Genomic DNA, 13,241 nt, shown 5'->3' on the forward strand with positions numbered 1-13,241 from the left:
GTGGGGTGGGAACCGGGTGGAGGGGAGCTATGGGGGGGAAAAAAGAGGAACATCTGTAATAATCTGGACAATAAAGATTTATTTTAAAAAAAATCAAAGTGTCATATGGTTGTGTTCCTGTGTTCCTTCTGGAAGCTCTAGAGGAGAATCAATGTTCTTTCCTTTTCCAGCTTCTAGAGTCTGCAGGTATTACACGGCCCATGGCCCCTTCCATCTTAATAGCTAGCAATGACCATCAAGTCTTTCTCATATCTCATCACTCTGACACTGACTCTTGTTCTTCCTCCTTTTACATTTAAGGAGCCTTGTGATTACATGGGATCCACCAGGAAATTTCAGGATACTCTCCTTATATAAGGTCAACTGATTAACAAACTTAATTCCATCTGCTATCTTTTTTTTTTATTATTGATTTCAGAGAGGAAGGGAGAGGGAGAGAGAGAGAGAGAAACATCAGTGATGAGAGAGAATCATTGATCGGCTGCCTCCTGCACACCCCCTACTGGGGATTGAGCCCACAACCCAGGTATATGCCCTTGACCGGAATCGAATCTGCCATCCTTCAGTCCGCAGGCCGATGCTCTATCCATTGAACCACGGCGGCTAGGGCCCATCTGCTATCTTAATTCTCATTTGCCATGTAACTGTAACATAGTCACAGGTTCCATGGGTTAGGCCATTATTCTGTTTACCACACCTGCTAAGGAATTAAGTGCAGATCCTAGTACTTAACCTAGTCTCTCTCCTATTATTATGGATTTTTTTTTTTAGATAGTATCTGACCAAAAAAATTAGTTGACAAGCACTCTTTGGGTTTGCTGCAAGTAAAAGTAATAAACGGAACGATTTATACTTATATGAGAGAAGATGTATTTACTTTTCAGTCAATAGGACACGTATTACAAGACACTCTAGGTGCCAGGTCAGGGAGGATCCTGACTTGTGGCAGGCTTGGAAAATTGTCTTGGTCTTGGGGACTGCACCCTGTTCATGCCAATGAAATGCAGTCACTGAGGGCTACTACCTGACATCTGAAGTGGAGCCAAGAAAGGGGATTAAGAGACTGGTGTTCTGAAAGTTGAGATGACGTAGGAATTTATAATCCCTGATTCTGCAACCATGAATCAGTTTCTTTGTTTGGGTCAGATGGTAGTTTCTGCAGTATCAGAAGGCTATTGTTCACAGGGGCTCCTTGGGCTAGCAAACAAGGAAGAGACCCAAAAAGTCAATTGTTGCCTGGGCAGCAGGCAGCAGCAGGAGGTGGCTCGGATTGGCTACTGTCATGGCAACATTGATTACTGTCATAAGCAGGCATGAGGTAGGTAGTTAGCATTATCAGAAAACTCGTGGACCATCTGCATCAGAATTAGCTAGGGAGTTTGTTTAAATTTCAAGTTCTCAGGCCCAGGGCCAGAGACTGGGATAGTCTCTGGGATCTGCCTTTTAGAAAGCTCCCCAGTCAACCCTTATTCCTGGTCAATTTTGAGAACCACCGATTGAAGAAAATAATACATTACTGTTACAAATCCCTGTTCAAATGGCTGTTGTATATCCTTGGGTGAGGCCTCACTTGTTAGGTCTGAGAACCAGAGCCGCTTTCTTGTTTACCAAAGGCCCAATCTTAAAAAGACAAAGTGGGTGTTCAGTATCATTGGGAAGGACTAGAGTGGAACCCAAGCAGGGCTCAGCATGAATCAGGGCTGGAGAGGATGGCAAAGATGCAGGACTAAGTCTCTGATACTGCTGAGAAATACTGTTCTCTCTCCAGGAAGGTGCACTGCACAAAGAACACCACCGAGAATCCAGGCTTCCTGACGTTTCTGAGAATCAGGGTTGTCATGAGCTATTGTTGCTGATGAGAGCGTGTTCTTATCCCTTACGTGGGTTAATAACAAGTACGTTACTAGATGTGTGTAATCCGACACATGCGTGGATAATATTTTGTTTATCCATGCATGTGCTGACGGGCACTTGAGTTGCTTCCACTTTTGATCACTGTGAATAATGCTACTATGATGGCATACAAGTATCTGAGTCCCTATTTTCATTTTGGGTATATACTAGTGCCCAGAAGTGGAATTGCTGGATCATATGGTGACTTTATGTTTAGCTTTTTGAGGAACCACCAAACTGTTTTCTACAGAGGCTACACCATTTTACCTTTTAAAAAAATTATTATTGTAGCTATCCTAGCAGGCATAAAGTAGTATCTCTATGTGTCTGATTCTGACTCTACTTTCTCCTCAGTAATCGATCTCTCCTGAAATTCTGAGGCTCTTTGGGGTCATTATTCAGGCATACCTTCATGTTTTACCCATGTCTGATTTCTGAACTAGATGTTCAGCCACTCTGGGGTAAAGGGTAGCTGGGGGATCAATTTGGATTTCCAGTGTCTACCACCTGGTAGGTATTCCATAAATAAAACAATTGTGATAAAAGTTGCAGATCTTGTCTCTCTCACTCTGTAAAAATTCAATGCAAGTTTCCAACAGGCATATAAGAAATTTTTGCTTGCGTCAAATTAATTTTCATGAGTGTATGAGGCAATCGATTAGTTGTTACATTTCATTCATTTAAACTGCAGATCTGATCCCTGCCCCATACTCTGCTTAAAGCCCTTAATTACTCACCATGGCACTTACGGTAAGGTTCCAGATTGTTTATATGATCTACAACGCTCTGGGAGGTCTACCTGCCTCCTTCCAGGACCATTTTTAGCTATTTCTCCCTTTCTTTCTAGGCTCCTGATCTCTCCACAGATACACCCAAAGCTCATCCCTACTTTAGGGCCTTTGAACCTACTGGTCCCTATTTCAGGAATTCCCCATCCCTCCAAGAAAACCCCTCTCTCACTTTTTACTTAAGTCCTAATCATCCTTCAGGTTTCAACTGAGATGTTACTTCTTCAGGGAAATGTCTCCTGACCCTCTCTCTCCTTCAAAATCTAGCCCCTATCCCATTCTCCCTCATAGCATTGTTTACTTTTCCTGCATAGCACTTACCAAAGTTGTAGTAAAATAATTATTTGTTTATTGAAAGCCCATCTTCCCAAGCAGTCAGAAACCTCCAGGAGGGCAGACACTCGTATCTCTGTTGATTAGTGTTAGGCACGTGGTAGGAGCTCAAAGCATATTTTTGAAGAGATGTAGGTGCTCCTAAGTCTTTTATGTATGTCTCATCTCAGGTTGGATTAGATAGTTCTATTTAGACTAAATGTGTTCTGATTATCTTCTCACATAGTGCCTGTACTGGGGCTTATCACAGTAAGTGCTGACCCTATGCTATTAGAGAAAGATTTAAAAAAAAGAAAAGAAAAAAAAAGAGGAGAACTCTGAGCTGATTGGAAGGAACAAAGACCAAACACTTCCTGGCAGAAAGACTTGTGGGCAGCAGGAGGCTGTTTCTAGGCCCCAGGCCAGGGTGTTGAGTTATGCTTGCATTTCTCTGAGAGCTTCTGCCAAGAAACAGAAACCTGATGAGTGGCCTGTGAATGCTGCTCACATTCGGAGTGACTCAGAGTTTATGGTATTCTGGGGAATTAGAGGCGAAGGACAGCCATGTGGATGCTCGGGCAGGAAGTTTGGTGAGAGGCCTCCAAGGCCGCAGTGGGATGGCTTCTCTTGCCAAGCACTGCCCAGGCCCTTCAGGCAATGTTCAGTTAGAGACCCCAAGCAAGCTGCCTAGGGCTTCTCATTGCTTCCTCAGGCTCCCGAACCCTCTTTTAGAAGGTTGTTGGCATGTGAGGTTGGCAACTTGGGAGTATGAGGCAATCGATTAGTTGTTACATTTCATTCATTTAAACTGCAGATCTGATCCCTGCCCCATACTCTGCTTAAAGCCCTTAATTACTCACCATGGCACTTACGGTAAGGTTCCAGATTGTTTATATGATCTACAACGCTCTGGGAGGTCTACCTGCCTCCTTCCAGGACCATTTTTAGCTATTTCTCCCTTTCTTTCTAGGCTCCTGATCTCTCCACAGATACACCCAAAGCTCATCCCTACTTTAGGGCCTTTGAACCTACTGGTCCCTATTTCAGGAATTCCCCATCCCTCCAAGCAAACCCCTCTCTCACTTTTTACTTAAGTCCTAATCATCCTTCAGGTTTCAGCTGAGATGTTACTTCTTCAGGGAAATGTCTCCTGACCCTCTCTCTCCCTCAAAATCTAGCCCCTATTCCATTCTCCCTCACAGCATCGTTTACTTTTCCTGCATAGCACTCACCAAAGTTGTAGTAAAATAATTATTTGTTTATTGAAAGCCCATCTTCCCAAGCAGTCAGAAACCTCCAGGAGGGCAGACACTCGTATCTCTGTTGATTAGTGTTAGGCACGTGGTAGGAGCTCAAAGCATATTTTTGAAGAGATGTAGGTGCTCCTAAGTCTTTTATGTATGTCTCATCTCTCGGGTTGGATTAGATAGTTCTATTTAGACTAAATGTGTTCTGATTATCTTCTCACATAGTGCCTGTACTGGGGCTTATCACAGTAAGTGCTGACCCTATGCTATTAGAGAAAGATTTAAAAAAAAGAAAAGAAAAAAAAAGAGGAGAACTCTGAGCTGATTGGAAGGAACAAAGACCAAACACTTCCTGGCAGAAAGACTTGTGGGCAGCAGGAGGCTGTTTCTAGGCCCCAGGCCAGGGTGTTGAGTTATGCTTGCATTTCTCTGAGAGCTTCTGCCAAGAAACAGAAACCTGATGAGTGGCCTGTGAATGCTGCTCACATTCGGAGTGACTCAGAGTTTATGGTATTCTGGGGAATTAGAGGCGAAGGACAGCCATGTGGATGCTCGGGCAGGAAGTTTGGTGAGAGGCCTCCAAGGCCGCAGTGGGATGGCTTCTCTTGCCAAGCACTGCCCAGGCCCTTCAGGCAATGTTCAGTTAGAGACCCCAAGCAAGCTGCCTAGGGCTTCTCATTGCTTCCTCAGGCTCCCGAACCCTCTTTTAGAAGGTTGTTGGCATGTGAGGTTGGCAACTTGGGACACTTGCTTTACTTTTGAAACTCAGGAAACCAAATGTCCTGTCTTTTTGCATTTTTAAAAATTAATTATTCATTACACAAGCAATCTATGAATACATTTATTTATCTTTTAAAACATTAAAACTGCCCCTCCACAGCTACTTGCTTTACTTTTGAAAGTCAGGAAACCAAATGTTCTGTCCTTTTGCTTTCTTTTGCATTTTCAAAAATTAATTTTTCATTACACAGGCAATCTATGAATACATTTATCTTTTAAAACATTAAAACTGCCCCTCCACAGCTCTTGCTGCTGGGCCACAGCTCAGAGTCCCAGGGAGTGATCATCTGTGCTGTTTTCCTCCTCATCTTCTTCTGCTTCATCCCTTTCCCTTTCTGAACTGCTTGTGGAGGAGCAGTGGAAAGACTTCCCCTGCCATGAATTTGTGGCCCTGATAGGTATGCTTCTTGTCATCTGCTGCTTTGTTTTCCTGGGCTTTTTTCTTCGGATGATGTCCTGAATCTATACTGGTGGCATAAGCTGCCACAGCCCACAGCTGCCTCACTACTTCTCCTTATGGTCTAGTTCACCAACTTTGGCAACATGACCATGTGGTAACCAAGCCTTCATGTCCAATTCTTGGCCTGTGTTTGGACTTGAGGGTCCTGTACTATGTCTGTACGGAGCTGTTGGTAGTATTCTGTACCAATGCCATCACTATCCTAGCAGGCATTAATGGCTTACAGGCTGGCTAGTCACTAATCATTCCTACTTCCATCCTCATCTTCAGCCTGGTGAGCTTCAAAGTGATTGTCAAGATGATCATGTCCTTTCCCTCTACTTCATGATACCCTATTTTTTTTTTCACGACCTTGGGATTGCTCTACCATAACTGGTACTGATCACAGGTATATGAGGGAGATACCATCTGTTACTTGGCTGGCATGACCTTTACTGTGGTTGGCAACTTGGGACACTTCAGCCAGACCATGCTACTTTTCTTCATGCCCCAGGTGTTCAACTTCCTCTACTCAATGCCTCAAGTCCTGCATCTCTCCCCTGCCCTGACCACCATGTGCCAAACTCAGTACCATAGCGAGCGGTTGAGTGGCCTTAGCATATCATTAGCATTAGCATATTATGCTTTGATTGGTTGAATGGACGACCAGATGACCAGACACTCAGCATATTAGGCTTTCATTAAGTAAGATACTTTGAGTAACACTTGACAAGTTTTCAAAGTTCTTATCCATATATTTCCTTATTTGATTTTCACTACCTTAAGAAGTAGGGCAACCCCGGGCATATGCCCTTGACCGGAATGGAACCTGGGACCCTTCTGTCTGCAGGCTGACGCTCTATCCACTGAGCAAACCAGCTAGGGCAACCCCTATCTTTAGAGATAATTTCTGATAGGAGTTTGGCATGTAGCTTTATAATCTGTTCAAAACTATTTTACAAAGTTAATGTGTGATTGTCTTAGGTTGGGCTGCCATAACAGAGTATTATAGACTGGGTGGCTTGTAAACAATAGAAATTTATTTTTCACAGTTCTAGAGGCTGGGAAGTCCAAGAGCAAGGCACAAGTAGATTTGGTGTCTGGTGAAGGCCCACTTCCTGGTTCAGAGACAGCCCTCTTCTTGCTGTGTCTTCACAGGGTGGAGGGATGTGGGAGCTTTCTGGGGTCTCTTTTATAAGGGCATTCATTCCATTTAGAATGCTCTGCCCCATGACCTAATTACCTCCCAAAAGCCCCACCTCCAAATACATCGGGGATTAGGTTTCAGCGTGTGAATGTAGAGGTGACAAAGGCTTTTTCTACAGCAGTAATGATGGGAAATAATGGCATTCATGTCTGCATTTTGTTTTAACATTTTATTTTGAAATAATTTTAGATTTACAGAAGAGTTGCAAAGATAGTATAGAAAGTTTCAGTGTACCCTTCACTCAGACTCTCCGAATGTTAATAGCTTATATAACCCTGGTTCAATGATTAAAACTAAGGAATTAACATTGGTACAATACTATTAACTAAACTATAGACTTCATTAGAACTTTACCAGTTATTCCACTATTGTCCTTTTCTGTTCTAGGATCCCATCCAGTATCCCACATTGCATTTAGTTGTCTTGTTTCCACAGTCTCCTCCAATCTGTGACAGTTCTCAGTCTTTCCTTGGCTTTCATGATCTTGACACTAAGAGTCCAGGTCAGGTTTTTTTTTGTTGAATGTCCCTCAATTTGGGATTGACGATGAGTTTTCATGATTAGACCAAAGTTATGCATTTGGGGGAAGAATTAAAAATAAAATAAAATAAAATAAAAAATATATATATATTGCTGCAACTTGCTGTTTTCATTCAATAATATGATTTTGAGATATTTCTATAGTAATATATAGATCAGGCCACTTCTTTAAAATTCTCTACACAATTCCATTATGCGAGTACTAGATGCCCGGTGCACAAGATTCGTGCACTGGGGGGTCCTTCAGCCTGGCCTGCACCTTCTTGCAGTCCAGGACCCCTCGGGGGATGTCCGCCTGCCTAGGGGATCGGTCCTAAGCTGGCAGTCAGACATCCCTCTTGTAGTCCGAGGCTCTCGCAGTCCAGGACCCCTTGCTCCATACCAGCCACCGGCAGTGGAGGCGGGAGAGGCTCCTGCCACCACCGCTGCACTTGACAGCTGTGAGCCTGGCTTTTGGCTGAGCGCACTGACCACCAGGAGGCAGCTCCTGCATTGAACGTCTGCACTCTGGTGGTCAGTGTGCATCATAGCGACCGGTCGTTCCGCCGTTTGGTCCATTTGCATATTACCCTTTTATTATATAGGATGTTACATTCTATTTAGCCATTCCCCTACTGGCAGGCATTTAGGTTGATTCCAAATTATTTTTTATTGGCAATATTATGTAATTATCTTTGTATATACCTCCATATGCACATGGAGTTATGGTAGATAATTAGAAGGGGCATTGCGGAGATATGGATTTAATAGATGTCCAATTGCCTGTAAAGTGGCTGTGCCAATTTACATTATTTTGTAATTATGAAGCTTGAAAATTGTTGCCAATCTCAGTTTTAATTTCTATTTCCCTGGTTACTACTGATGTTGGGCATCTTTTTGTATATTTATTTGGCAATTTGTATTTCCTTTTCTGTGATTGCCTATTTATATTCTTTGCACGTTTTTCTAGTGTGTGTTTTTTTTCTTATTGATTTGTTAAAAGTCCTTTAGATGTTCCTGATACAAATCCTTTGTTTTATATATTACAAATGTTTTTTCCTAGTCTGTTATCTTTGTTTCTTATTTATGTTAACTTTTCTCATTTTTTTGAGTTATTCCATTTCTCTGATATTTTAAATTATTTTTTCTGATTTTGCTGAAAAAAGATCTTGATTATAAAAGTAACATAAACAACACATACAATTTGGGAAATTATGGAAAAGTGTAACTAGAAAAGAAACCACCTCAAGTCTTGTCACTGAGAAAAAACCGTTATTAATATACTCAATTTCATTCTAGCCTTTTGTGCGTATGTGCATGTACATTTTTGTTTTGTTTTGTTAATCCTTACTGAGGATATTTTTCCATTGATTTTTTTTTTTTTAGAGAGAGTGGAAGGGAGGGGGAGAGAGACACACACACAGAGAGAAACATCGATGTGAGAGAGACACATCGATTGGTTGCCTCCCGCCCATGCCCTGACCCTTTGGTCCATGGGCCAGCGCTCTATCCACTGAGCCAAACTGGCTTGGGCTGTGTGTGTACATTTTTTTGCTCAATTGAGATCACATTATGTGTACACACACACACACACACACATGATTTGCTCAGTGCTATGGTCTTTATACACAAATGCTGGCCTTTTTCCAAATGTACTTTGGTTGTGGTGGTTTTAGACTAACTTCCAACTTCTATTCTTTTTTTTCCACATATCCTAAAATATGTAGTAAGTGGGAGGTCTAAGGCCTGTCCTCAGCTGACCTGAAGTTGGCTCAAAACCACAAGAGAGGGTAGAAATGCTCCAACATAGCACATATTTCAAAATCTTGGAGGTTTGAGTTGACTGCAAGCTCAGTGAGTCAATAGCAGGTGCCAAGAACGTTCCTGTGTGAATGCAAGGCAGTAAGTCCTACGAAGAAGCTACAGTCTTTAGTATATTAAAGCTACAGTCTTTCTTGCTCTGATGGTACCACAGACATTTGGTTCAGTCTTGGGTGACATACTCTAAAAGAGTCACAATCAGACAGACCAGGTGCTTGAGGAGCATGAGGATAAAGACCTTTAAAACCAGGGCGAAGGAGGAACAATGGAAGGAGTGGAAGATACTGGTCTGGAATAAGACCTTGGGCAGAAGTCTTCAAGTATCTGAAAAGTAGAAAGTCAAGAGAGATTAGATCTGTTTGTTTTCTGGGCCAGAGGGTGGAAGTTTCAGAAACACTTTCAAACTGGTCAGAACTGCTGAGGCCAAGGAATGCATTACTCTGGAAATAGTGGGCTTTCTGTCCTTAAGAAGTCTTCTTGCAGATGCAAATTGGTAAAGGGGGGGGGGTAGTGGGGAGGTTGATAAACATTTCTTGAGTGCTATGACTGTGCTGAGAATCTTCCATTATCTTTTTTTGTTAATTAAAAGTTTTTCAATTACAGTTGACATACAATTATATTAGTTTCAGGTGTACAACACAGAGATTAGTCATTTATATAACTTGTGAACACACTGATATGTCTACTACCCATGTGACACTATACATTGTCATTACAGTACTAGTGGCCTGGTGCACGAATTTGTGCACATTGAAAGGAAATTAATTAGAAGAAATATTTTAATATCACTATTTGCCCTTTCTCTATAATACAAGTGTCAACCAAATTCACGATCAACAATGATAGAAACACATGCGTGTGATTGGCGCCAACGAGAGCTTTATGTGTATTGCACATGCACAAGTCAACTTAGCCTTTTATAGGCAGATTATTATTGTAGATCACACAGGGAGAACAAAGGGTAAAATATTTAACTACAGCACAGTGTTTGACTATATTCTGTGCGGTGAGAAAACCTGAAGTCAATTTCAAGGTCCGCCATTTCTTACTTCTTTTCAGTCCGGTCAAGTTTTTAAGCTTTCTAAATCTCCATTTTCTGGCTAATGAAAAGAAAATAGGATTTCACCGAGTCTCCTATTGACAGACTCCAGGACTTCTGTGAGGATCAAATGAGATGAGGCACAAGAAAACGCTTCACAGACATTTGGTTAAAGTGTGAAATGTTTGCACCTGGCTATAAAGCAAGTCATGTTCCTGGGCTGTAGAAACTGCAAAGAGGCTAGTTGTTGCCGGGGAGAGGAAGCCAGGTGTTGCTATGTGACATCATTACCCAGCGCCCACATCAACCCATTTCTGGGCTGGGCTGGGTTGTGGGCTCCATTTTGCACCATGGGGTCTTGGCAGTGTTGGCTGCGATTTGGTGGGCTGTCTTTCTGGGGTGGTGGCGGGGCCTGTGTCCCATTTGGGGGAAGCTGAGTGTTGCTTTGTGGGTGCCAGGTCCATGATGCTGTTTCTCTGTGTGCATCACGGCAGCTCTTGTGTTGAGTGTCGGCCCTCTGGTGGTCAGTGTGCGTCAGAGCAACCGGTTGGACGGTCAGACACTTTAGCACATTAGCTTTTAATATACATAGATTACCAACCATATTCCCTGTGCTGTACTTTATATCCCTATCCTATTTTTATAACTGGCAATTTGTACTTTTTTAAAAGTTTAACTTGCTTTAAAAAGTTATATATATAGAATTTAAAAAGTCTATATATATATAGACTTCAGAGAGGAAGGAAGAGGGAAAGAGAGATAGAAACATCAATGTTAAGAATCAGGCCGACTCCTGCAAGCCCTCTACTGGGGGTCAAGCCTTCAACCCTGGCATGTGCTCTGACCCAGAATTGAACTGTGACTTTCTGGTTCATAGGTCGGTGCTCAACTACTGAGCTATATTGGCTGGGCCAATTTATACTTCTTCTTTTTTTAATGTATCTTTATTGATTTCAGAGAGGATGTGAGAGGGAGAGATAGGAACATCTATGATGAGAATCATTGATCTGCTGTCTCCTACATGCCCCCCACAGAGGATCGAGCCTGCAACCCAGGCATGTGCCCTGACTGGGAATTGAACCGTGACCTTCTGGTTCATTGGTTGTTGCTCAACCAGTGAGCCACACTGGCCAGGCCAATTTGTACTTCTTAATCCCTTCCCCCTTTTCACCCATTGCCCCCAACACTTCTTCCATCAGTCAACCATCAAAATTTTCTCTGTATCTATGTGTTTGTTTTGTTTGTTCATTTACTTTTTTTTAAGATTCCACAAATAAGTGAAATAATATGGAATTTGTCTTTGTCTGTCTGACTGGGAATACAAACTGTGACCTTATTTCACTTAGCATAATACTCTTTAAATCCATCCATATTATTACAAATGGCAAGATTTCATTCTTTTTTATGGCTGATTAAAATTATATATATATGTATATGTGTGTGTATGTATATATATATGTATATATATGTCACATCTTTATCCATTTGTCTCTCGATGGACACAGGTTGCTTCCATATCTTGGCTATTGTAAGTAATGTTGCAGTGAATATAGGGCTGCCTATGTCTTTTCAAGTTAGTGTTTTCTCATATCAGTACACAGAAGTGGATTTACTGGGTCATATGGTAATTCTATTTTTAATTTTTAAGGATCCTCCATATTGTTTTCCATAGTGGCTGCATCAATTTACAATCCCAACAGTGCATGAGGGTTCCCTTTTCTCCACATCCTCACAAACATTTGTTTGATTTATTGAGGATAGCCATCCTGACAGGTGTGAGTTGATATCTCATTATGGTTTTAATTTGCATTTCCCCCATGATTAGTGGTGTTGAACATACATGGTCAATTAATCTATGACAAAGGCAAGAATATACAATGGGTTAAAGACAGTCTCTTCAATACAGGGTATTGGGAAAACTGGACAGACACATGCAAAAGAATGAATCTGGACAACTTATATCATATACACGAATAAACTCAAAATGGATTAATGACTTAAATGTTAACACATGAAACTATAAAACAACTAAAAGAAAACATTGGCAGTAAACTCTTTGACATTACTCTTAGTAATATTTTTTTGGATATGTCTCCTTCGGCAAGGGAAGCAAAACAAAAACTAAACAAATGGGATTACATGAAACGAGTTTTTGCACAGTGAAAGAAACCATCAACGAAATGAAAAGACAATCTACTGAATGGAAGAAGGTATTTGCAGTGATAACATCCAATAAGGGGTTACTATTCAAAAGATATAAGAAACTCATACAACTTCAACACCAAAAGAACCATACTTTTTGATTTTTTTTAGAAAAGTGAGCAGAGTCCTGGCTGGTGTGCTCAGTGGTTGAGCATTGACCTATGAACCAGGAGGTCACGGGTTCATACCCCCCCTCAGGGCACATACCAGGGTTGCAGGCTCCATCCCCAGTGTGGGACTTGCAGGAGGCAGCCCATCAATGATTTTCTCTCATCATTGATGTTTCTATCTATCTCTCCCTCTTCCTCTCTGAAATCAATAAAAACACATTTTTAAAAAAGAACAAAAAGAATAGAGGACCTGAACAAACATTTCCCCAAAGAGGACATACAGATGGCCGATAGACATATGAAAAGATGCTCAACTTTCCTCTGTTATCTTATTTCATCCTGCCAACAGCCTCTGCGGTAAGTACCGTTGTTATCTATCCCTGTATTACAGGTGAGGGAATTGGGCACAGTGAGATCAGGTAATCCTCCCCACGGCAAAGCATTTGTAAGTGGTAGAACTTGGATTACAGCCAGTTCTGACACCTCCCAAAGCCAGTGCTTTTGGTCATCATTGGATTCAGGCCTGCTCTGGAGGTCTGGACCCGAGGGGCCTTGAGCAAGTCCATTGTACGAGAATATTCTGTGGCGGGGGCAACAAGCGAGCCCCCTCCTCTTAAGGGAAGGGCTCCGAGTGTAGGCAGAGGAGCAGGAGGTAGTCCCAGGTGGCAGTCGGCCAAGGGATGTAGACTTAAAGGACATGGAGAGTAGTCAACGTGCGTCACCCACAGCTCGGCCACCACAGCTGTCCCGTCGTTTAAAGATGCCTAGACCCCCGGGAGGGACGGGGGCACCGTCCCGCAACGGCGCTTTCCTCCGGTCGCGCGGCCAGGGAGCGTCGCGGCAGCCTGGTTCTGCGGCTGAGTCGGGGATCGGAATAGCGCGCC

The 13,241-nt window shown here is 42.3% G+C and overlaps 1 protein-coding gene and 1 pseudogene across 4 annotated transcripts in view; both read left to right on the forward strand.

Annotated features, from left to right (window-relative positions):
- The window catches only part of NT5C2 (5'-nucleotidase, cytosolic II), a 143,986-nt gene that overhangs the window by 40,774 nt on the left and 89,971 nt on the right, over positions 1–13,241 (forward strand). The gene's annotated exons all lie outside the window — the stretch shown is intronic.
- Positions 3,855–7,084, forward strand: LOC102252436 (annotated as a pseudogene).

Source organism: Myotis brandtii, unplaced genomic scaffold (assembly GCF_000412655.1).
Source record: "Myotis brandtii unplaced genomic scaffold, ASM41265v1 scaffold550, whole genome shotgun sequence".
Taxonomy (NCBI): Eukaryota; Metazoa; Chordata; class Mammalia; order Chiroptera; family Vespertilionidae; genus Myotis; species Myotis brandtii.